Here is a 9,789-nt window from a genome sequence, read left to right as displayed (position 1 = left end):
TAGACTTACAACTTGCAAGTATTTGGGCTCTTTTAATAAAAATAAAAAGTCTAGAACAGTTACCAGTCTTTCTACTACAGCTATTTTGTTAAAAAATTATATTTTTTAAGAAAATATCATGATTACCTGTCAGCCGTCCATCCACCAGCCTTGTTTCTTCAAGAGCAACGTACAAATGATACATCTAGGCCACTCCCTCCTGCATCTAGACCACTCCCCCCAACCAGCTGATAGAATTACTGTTGAAAAATCACAGCTATCAGCTTGACCCCTTGGCGTTAAAACAGACTTTATACATGAAAGCAAATAAAGGTGATATACCACAGAGTCAAGAAGCTGTAAAAAACATGAAACCTTGGGACAACTATCTTATCACCCCCCATGACTTATCAACTGTGGATCATTACAATCATCTCTAAGTACCCAAATACAAGAATGTACTATATTCTATTTATTTCCTTAGTTCCAAACGCGTACCAGTATACTGCAAGTACCCAAATACAAGAATGTACTATATTCTTTATTTCCAAATGCAGTACCAGTATACTGCAAGTACCCAAATACAAGAATGTACTATATTCTATTTATTTAGTTATTTCCTTTTTTTTTTTTTTTTTTTTTTTTTTTTTACCCCTGTCCTGTCCAGCCTTTAAAGCAGATAGAATTGTATACCTAAATGCCGTCAAGTGCTCAACAGATTTACTCTGCCAGAGAGAAGTGTGATATACACTTCCCCTGTCATACAAAATTTATTCGACCTTGATGCTTGTTATAAAGCAAATTTGGAGCGACCGGACCGGAGCAGGAGGGGACAGAGAAGAAGAGAAAAGGAAACGGGGGGGGGGACAAAAACAAAAAAAAGAGAGACAAGAGACAAGGACAACAGCAGCAACAACAACAATTGTGACAGAACAACAGAAACATACAGAACGACATCAGCAAATAAATGTCCGTGACAACTATAAAGACGAACAAGGATAAAGGACAAATCAATATCAACAACCACAATGACAAAGCTGTCAATGACAATCAGACATAATAGCAGTCATGAAAAGATGAACTATGACAGTGATCACAATGACAATACTGCATTGAAACAGTCGCACACAATAGCAGTCATGAAATGATGAATTATGATAGTGATCACCATGATAATACCGCATTGAAACAGTCACACATAACTGTAGTAATGAAATGATTATCCACGATAGTGAATAGAATCAAAGTTACTGTAATGCACATCATTGTAAAAAAAAAAAATATACATATACACACATATATACATACATACACATACATACATACATATATACATATATATATACATATATATATATATATATATATATATATATATATATATACACACATACACACACATACATATATACACACACATATACCGCACACACACACATATATATATATATATAGTCATACTGCTGAAATCACCGTCGCTGTAATAAAACCAACAACATAATAACACCCTGGTTAACTCAGTGAGTAATGTGGGGAAGTACGTATGTACTGTGAGTGTGCATATGTACAGGTATCTCTGTATGTAAGGAAGACTTCATCTATATATAAAGGTGCAGGAATGTGTGGGCGTGTGATTGTCACTGAGAGTGCATGAAAGGAAAGGGGCCGCCTTCCACCTCCCAGAGAGCCCCGCCCCAAATAGCAAGGCCGGGCCCCGGCCGCCAGAAGGCCACCAGGCCCATAGGGGCAGGCAGCACAAAGATCAGTGCCCCAAGAGCCAGCCCAGAGAGCCCCCCCCCCGGGAAGACCAGTAAGGGGCCGAAGAGAGGTAATCCCAGCCAAGGACAGGGCGCCAGCGGGCCGGAGGACTGCCAACCCCTGAGACCAGCGAGAGATCACACCCCACAAAGGCAGACGGGTACCGGGGGCCACAAACCGGCAGGCCCAGAGACGCCTCCACAGCCGGAAAGAAGCCCGCCCGCGCCGGAAGCGCCAATTCCCGCCCACCGCCACCCCCACCCCCAGGGAGCGGAGCCCGGCCCGCCCCGGGCCAACCCCCGCCCGACCCCCGACACAGGGCCGCCCCGCCAAGGGATGCAGGAGGCACACCCCCCACCCACCCGGCGGAGGCACGGGCGGCAGTGATGTATCGCCCAGCACCTGACCCCACGGAGCAAACCCCTGTATGCCCCCCCCCCCCCCCCCCCAAATAAATAACTAAAATAAATAAATAAATAAAAATACACACACGCACGCACATACACACTCCTACGCACCCACACACACGCACATAAACACTCCTACGCACAAACACACCCCTATGCGCACGCTCATACACACTCTTACTTACTCAAGCGCGCACACACACACACACACACACACACACACACACACACACACACACACACACACACACAGTGGTCGACTGCCCGACACCCGGAAGCCCCACCCTATCCCCCGTTGGTAACCCAAGGAGCAGCGGAGCCGGGGACCCCGGGGTCCCAGACATACGATTCAGAACCCAGGGGCGGAGAGCGCAGACCGCCGGGGAGCAGGAAGACACCCGGCCACACCCCCCCAGCGGTAGGACGCCGCCAGCGAGGCAGACAGGGGAGTCAGCGAGGAGGAGAGCGGGAAACCGAGCAGGCAGGCGGGAAAACGGGCGAGCAGCCAGGCGAACCACCACACAGCGCCAACCGACACCCGCGGGCCAGCAAACCCCGAAGAGAGAGCGGGAGCACCACACCCCAAGCCGCAGGGAGGCCAAGCACCAGAGCCGAGAAGGCGAGACCAGCAGCCGACCAGCCGACGGCCCCCACAAACCACCAGAAGCCAGACCAGCCACATGCCACCAGAGCCGACAGCGCACCACCCGCGCACCGGAGCCCCACCCCCGACAAGCCCACAGACAGACCGGGGGAGGCGAGGACACAGACAGCGGCCCGGCAGCGCACAAAGCGCAACGGCGACAGACGCCCAAGCGCCCGGCAGAGCACGACCCCCCCCCAGCGAGCCCGGCCCCAGGGCACCCGCCCCCCCACCCCCACCCCGCCACCCAGGCCCACAGTACCCGCAAGCATGACCAAGCCCCAACCCACCAGCTGGCCCGGCGCCCCAGCAGCCGCCACAGCGCAGCAACCACCGGCCGCCGCGACAGCACACGGGCCACCCGAAGCACCAGCACCGCCCCCCGGAGACCGCCGAACCCGCCCCAAGAGCGCAGAGGCGCCCGCGGCACGTGTCAGTCCAGGGGGGGCACCGCAAGCCGCCCCCCCCGGCGCAAGCCCCGGCATCAACAGGCCCCAGAGGGCCACCCCAGGGAAGGGCAGGCGAACCAGACAAGGGCACCCCACAGGCCAGGCCGCCCCGGGCGAGCCACCGCGACGGCCAGGCCCCCGGCCACACCGCCGACCCTGGCGGGCAGACGCCGAGGTGCACGAGGCACCCCAATCCAGCCCGCCCCACCCGTGTATGTGATAAGGTGTGATAGTGTCTATGATGCAATTAAAAAAAAAATAAATAAATAAAATAAAATAAAAGAGGATGGTGTATCTGTGTGCATGTATATGGAGTGTATGTGGATGATAGCTAATGATGCAATTAAAATCGGGGGACAGCTGCCGCTCGGAGGGCCCCTCACCTGGCCAGCCCCCCCAAACCCTAAGTGTCTACTCTGCGATTAAAATTGGGGGGCAACAGGTCAGTGGCACAGCAGGAGCAAAGGAGCCCCGCAAGGCAGCTCCCCTCCCCAATCACGCCCGACCGTAGGCCACCCCCCAATGTCCTATATATATGTGAGGTGGTGCAGTGGCACAGGAAGGACGGGGGCCCCACACCCCAACGCCGCCCAAACCGAGCAGGGGGGGGACCAAGGACACATGACCGACCGGCCGCCCACCACAGCCCAGGCTCGGGCGTGCCGCAGGACACACCACAGGCCCTACCCGGCCCGCCAGGATGCCCAGTCCGGCCCACCCAACCCCCCAGAGGCGATACCCCCAGCGCCCCCCAACACCGGAGCCCCACCGGAGGTAGCGTTCACAGCGCCACCCCCAAACCGCCAAACACCACGGACAAGCCACACGCCCCCAAGGCAGATCCGACCGCCACCAGGACAGCGGGAGCCGCGCCCACGCGCCCCCCGCATACCACCACGGACGGCAAGGGAGCAACACCACGACGACCACAAGAGCACCGGACCCCACATAGAGCGGAGCACGGCCGCACCCACGAAGCACGCAGGCCAGAGGCGCCAGGGAGGGACAGAGAAGCAAGCACCGCACGACCGGGCCCGCGAGAGGAGCGGCCCCCCGCCCGGCGCCCAAGCAGATGCCCCCGCCCGCCCCGCCCCCCGCCACGCCACAGACCGGCCACCGCCCCACCCCCCGCCCATCCACCAACACGCCAAGGGGGAAACCCCGGAGGGAGGGAGACAACCGCCGGCCCGGAAGCAAGGACCAGCCTGACACCAGCAGGCAGCAGGGACCGCCCGCCAGCCCCCCGCCAGCCCGACCCCCAAGCCCCCGGCCAAAGCCACCCCCCGACCGCCCCACCCCGGAGCAAGCATCCTCCCGCCGATCCCGGGAAGCACCACGCAGATGGACACCACGCCGCCCGCCCCCACGCGCAACCCGCCCACGGCCCCCACACGCCCCACCCACCGAGCCACAGCGGCCCCGTCCCCGAGGGGAGAAAGCAAGGGATCCCCCCCACTCCAGCACCACGCACCCCCCACCCCGAGCCCAAACCGCACATCCGCGACCCCCACCTCCGCGCCCCCCGTCACCCGGGGGACAGCCACAGGCGCCGGAGGATAACAGGCAGCTCCCACCTATCACACATACACCACACACATAAATCAGTGAAATAAAATAAAATAAAATAAAATAATTAAAAAAATAATAAAATAAAAATAAATAAATAAAAAGGGGCAACCCAAACCACCCTCCCACCCAGGGGAGATGGCTCCGCGGGGGCAGCTGGGCTCAGGCACCCGCGCCCCCACCAGGGGGAGAGGCCGGCCCCCACACCCCACACCGGACGGCCCCACGCGGCAGCCGAGCAGGAGGGCCCAGGGCAGTCCCCGCCCCACCCCCAGAGGCAAAGGAGGCGAGGGAGAGCCAGCGCCACCAGCCGCACACGGGCCCCCCCAGCAGCAGTAGGCGCCCGGCACCCGCAGGATGCAGCACCCCATCCACCCACCACCCCGGAGGCCAACCAACGCCGCCCCCTGGGCGACCCCCCCGACCCCGCCCCCGCCCCATCACCCGACCCGGACCCCTCCCCACCCCCACCCACCAGCCCCCCCAGGCAGGCAGCCCAGCAAAGAAGACCCGGGACACCAAGCCCGCCACCGCCCGCCCCCGAGGTACCAGGCCCACCCAGCGACCAGGACCACACCCCACGCCAGATGAACGAGACCCCCAGGGGCAGAGACAGATGCCCTCACCCCCCTGAGAGTCAGGTCAGGGAATTAATTATTGGTGCCCATATAGACTGAAATTCTGACATTTGTTCTTTAGATTCAGCAGACATTCTCTCCATAGCTATATGATCTAACACAAGATTTTTGTAAAGAGCTATGTTCAGTTTCTTCCTTGATTTCCAATTGATGAGAATGGTTTTCTTGGCGATGCTTAATGCAGTGATGAGAAGCTGTGTTTGATTTGTTTCTACATCAATTGTGGAGAGATCGCCCAGCAGGCATAGTAAAGGAGAGGTAGGAATGGAGAACCCAAGTGCCAAAGATAGGTACTCACACACTCCGTGCCAAAAATTTTTAATGGGAGCGCAGGTCCACATGGAGTGTAAGTAGTCATCTATTCTATGGTCTGAGCAGTGTGTACAGATGTTAGAGTCAGTTAAGCCCATTCGAAACATTCTATGTCCTGTGTAGTGTACTCTATGAAGGATTTTAAACTGAATCAGCTGTAGGTTGGGATTATTGATTAACCGGGAAGCATTAAGACATATTTGCTTCCAAAATTCAGGGTCACAGCTTGTAGATAAATCTGAGCTCCATTTGGAGATTGGTACTCCAATTGTGTTGTCATTTTTTGAAAGTAGAATATATAATTTAGATAATGTTTTAGGGGCAGATATTTTTAAAAATTGGTCAATAGTGGTATTGCTTTCCCATGATATGGTCCTGAAACTTGCTTTAATTATGGATTTAATTAATTTATTTAGTTATTTCCAAACACAGTACTAGTGCACTGCAAGTACCCAAATACAAGAATGTACTATATTCTATTTATTTATTTATTTCCAAACATAGTACCAGTATACTGCAAGTACCCAAATACAAGAATGTACTATATTCTTTATTTCCAAATGCAGTACCAGTATACTGCAAGTACCCAAATACAAGAATGTACTATATTCTTTATTTCCAAATGCAGTACCAGTATACTGCAAGTACCCAAATACAAGAATGTACTATATTCTTTATTTCCAAATGCAGTACCAGTATACTGCAAGATTCAAGATTCAAGATTCAAGAGAGTTTTATTGTCATGTGCATAGTACAACAGCAGTTATACCATGCAATGAAAATCTTATTCTGTTCATTCTCCCAAGAAAAGAAAGAAAACAAATGAAAGAATAAGAACATAAGAAACATAAACACATAAACATATATACCAATAAATTAAGCAACAACAACAGAAGAGACATTAATACAAATAAATAATACAAATAAATAAATAAATAAAGTGCTATGAGTGTGTGCGTGTGTTGCGTGCGGCGTGTGCGAGTGCTTCGTTGAGGAGCCTGATGGCCTGTGGGTAAAAGCTGTTTGCCAGCCTTGTGGTCCTGGACTTCAAACTCCTGTAGCGTCTGCCTGACGGTAGGAGTGTGAATAATGAGTGTTGTGGATGTGTGCTGTCCTTGATGAGGTTGTGTGTTCTGCGTAGGACTCTAGTTTTATAAATGTCTTGCAGTGAGGGGAGGGCTGCCCCAACAATGTTCTGTGAGGTCTTGATCACCCGCTGGAGTGCCTTCCTATCACGTGTTGTACAGTTACCGTACCAAACAGTGATGGAGGCGGTAAGGACACTTTTGATAGTGCATCTGTAGAAGCAACTCAGGATTGTGGTGGACATGCCAAATTTCCTCAGTCTTCTCAGGAAGTACAGTCTCCTTTGGGACTTCTTCAGAATTTGTTGGGTGTTGTGAGACCAGGTGAGGTCCTCGCTGATGTGTGTGCCAAGGAACTTGAAGGTTTTCACCCTCTCCACCTCAGTCTCATCAATAAACAGGGGTCTATGCGGCTCCTTTTCCCTTGTTCTTGGGTCGATGATCATCTCTTTAGTCTTATCTGTACTGAGAAGGAGATTGTTATCACGACACCAAGCTATGAGGTCCGCCACCTCTCTTCTGTATGATGTTTCAACACCACCAGTGATCAGTCCGATGACTGTAGTGTCATCTGCAAATTTAATGATGCTGGTGTTGTTCTGGGAGGCCACGCAATCGTAGGTGAAGAGCGTGTAGAGGAGTGGACTCAGCACACACCCCTGTGGGGTCCCAGTGCTCACAATTCTTGAGCTGGATGTGCGGTTGTGGACTATGACTGACTGGGGCCTGCCTGTGAGAAAGTTAAACACCCAGTTACAGAGGGAGGGAGACAGGCCAAGTGTGAGGAGCTTATCTGTGAGTTTGTGGGGGCAGACTGTATTAAAAGCAGAGCTATAGTCTATAAATAGCATTCTGACGTATGTGTCCTGGCCCTGTAGGTGAGAAAGGGCTGTGTGGATGGCAGTGTTGACTGCATCATCCCGCAGGATCCCGCATCCTGCAAGTACCCAAATACAAGAATGTACTATATTCTATTTATTTATTTATTTCCAAACACTGTACAATTAGACTGCTATATTCTGTTTATTCATTTATTTTGAAACGCATCAGTCTTTGCCCCCCTTACCTAGTCTTTGTGAAGCTTTGATCAACAGGGCTCCTCTTGGAACTTCTTCTCCTGGCTTGTTTGTCATGAATGAACATCCTGACTCGGGTCCATTTGGTGTGACTTCTCTCGGGAGTCCATCCTGGCCGCATCTCCATTTGGTCTGCTTTCTTATGTTAAAATGTTTTGCATCTCAGCATGATGTATTGGACTTGTAGAGCTTTCCTCACACAGCCATGCTATCCCTGCAGCGTCTTATCTTTTAATCAACACTCGAGTGTTCTGAAGGACTAAAGGAAGGTAGACTTACAACCATTTGGGCTCTGTTAATAAAAATAAAAAGTCTAGAACATACTGTATAAAGATGATCTAAAACAATAGATAGTGACTTTGTTAGGTATGTGTCCTTCTGAAAGCCTTTCCTACAAAGGAGTGTCTTGATTGAAAAGTGTGAATGTTGGTCATTAGCAAACCTGATTGTCCTGATGCATACATTTGACATTACAGGGCCAATTCCTCCCCCTAAAGTGGATGCAAATACTGTACATACTGTATGTTGGCTAACAGAAAGACACACATATACTGTTTACATATGACCAATATTATATTTATTATCATTATGTATATATTGGCACTTAATGCACCCGGAAAGATTGGTCAGAGGTTGTTATTATTGTTATTCATTGTCTAGTTGTCCAGATATGATGTTTTGTTCTATTTATTATTTTCATTGTGTCCTTTTTAATCACAGTTAATTAGTACATATGCGTACTATTCATTTTGACTTCTCTTTTACTTCTTTCTTCATTTTTTCTTTTTATTACAGTTACAACACGGCGTTCAAGGGGTTGGTAATGACACAATACCCGTGCATTCTGTATGAAATCCTACAGAAGTACTGATATGATGCTACTTCAGTTACACATTTGACGAATACATCACTAGCAGCAACTTTAAAGGTTCTTTCAGTTAGATATGCGTATGTGCCTGATAGGACAGGATGCTCCATTTGTTGTATAATGTATAATCATGCCATTCACTCAGAAGGGGTCGTAAGCACAATACGCTTTTTTTATTTATTTAATTTCCAAACACATTGCCGGTATACTGTAAGCATTCAAAAACTAAAGCAGAGACATTATTTGATTTGAAAAAAACAAACCAACAAACATGCCCTGACTTGTCTCCAGGACATGGGGGGCCTCAGGAGGCAGGCTATGCTTCCTCAATCTCCACCCCCTTTTGACAGATACCCGAAAAACCATCCGCTGTACTCACGACATTCTACTGTCATCTGGAACTTGATTGAGAGAAGGAGACTCTTTTTTCCCCAACCCCTATTTAATTCAACATGACGCAGCAGAGGTCTTCAGGTAATATTCACCCTTTACTGATTACCACAAACCCATCATCCATCATTGGAGAACATTCCTATAATAAGAAAGTCCTATGTAAAACACTATTGTCTAAACATTGACTAATATTTGTTTTTAAAGAGTGTTCATTAGATATAGAATATCATGTGTAGATATATATGTACTGTATGATATAGATTTCCTTTTCATCTCTGACATTATCTTAAAATATGCTTGATACTACTGTGTTGCTGGGCAAATTCGTAAGACTACTGGTAAACAACAGATGCATCACCCATAGCAAAACATACTTTCTCATCAATACAGTTAATCTTGTTGTTTTATTTCTAATCTCATTATTTTCTTTATAATCATACAGGAATCATCAAGGATCCACACAATAAGACGGCTGAATGCACCAACCTCGACAATGTCCTCACAACTTGGGGTTATGCCGACAAAGAATCGACCTACGTGCCCGTTTATCGGCATGACGACGTAACCCCGTCTGCAGCCGTTGCATTCAGATCGTGCTATTTCCCACGCTACCTG

The sequence above is a fragment of the Dunckerocampus dactyliophorus genome, chromosome 7 (assembly GCF_027744805.1).
Source record: "Dunckerocampus dactyliophorus isolate RoL2022-P2 chromosome 7, RoL_Ddac_1.1, whole genome shotgun sequence".
Classification (NCBI taxonomy): domain Eukaryota; kingdom Metazoa; phylum Chordata; class Actinopteri; order Syngnathiformes; family Syngnathidae; genus Dunckerocampus; species Dunckerocampus dactyliophorus.
The sequence above is the reverse complement of the archived record's forward strand: the minus strand, read 5'-3'. Positions refer to the sequence as shown.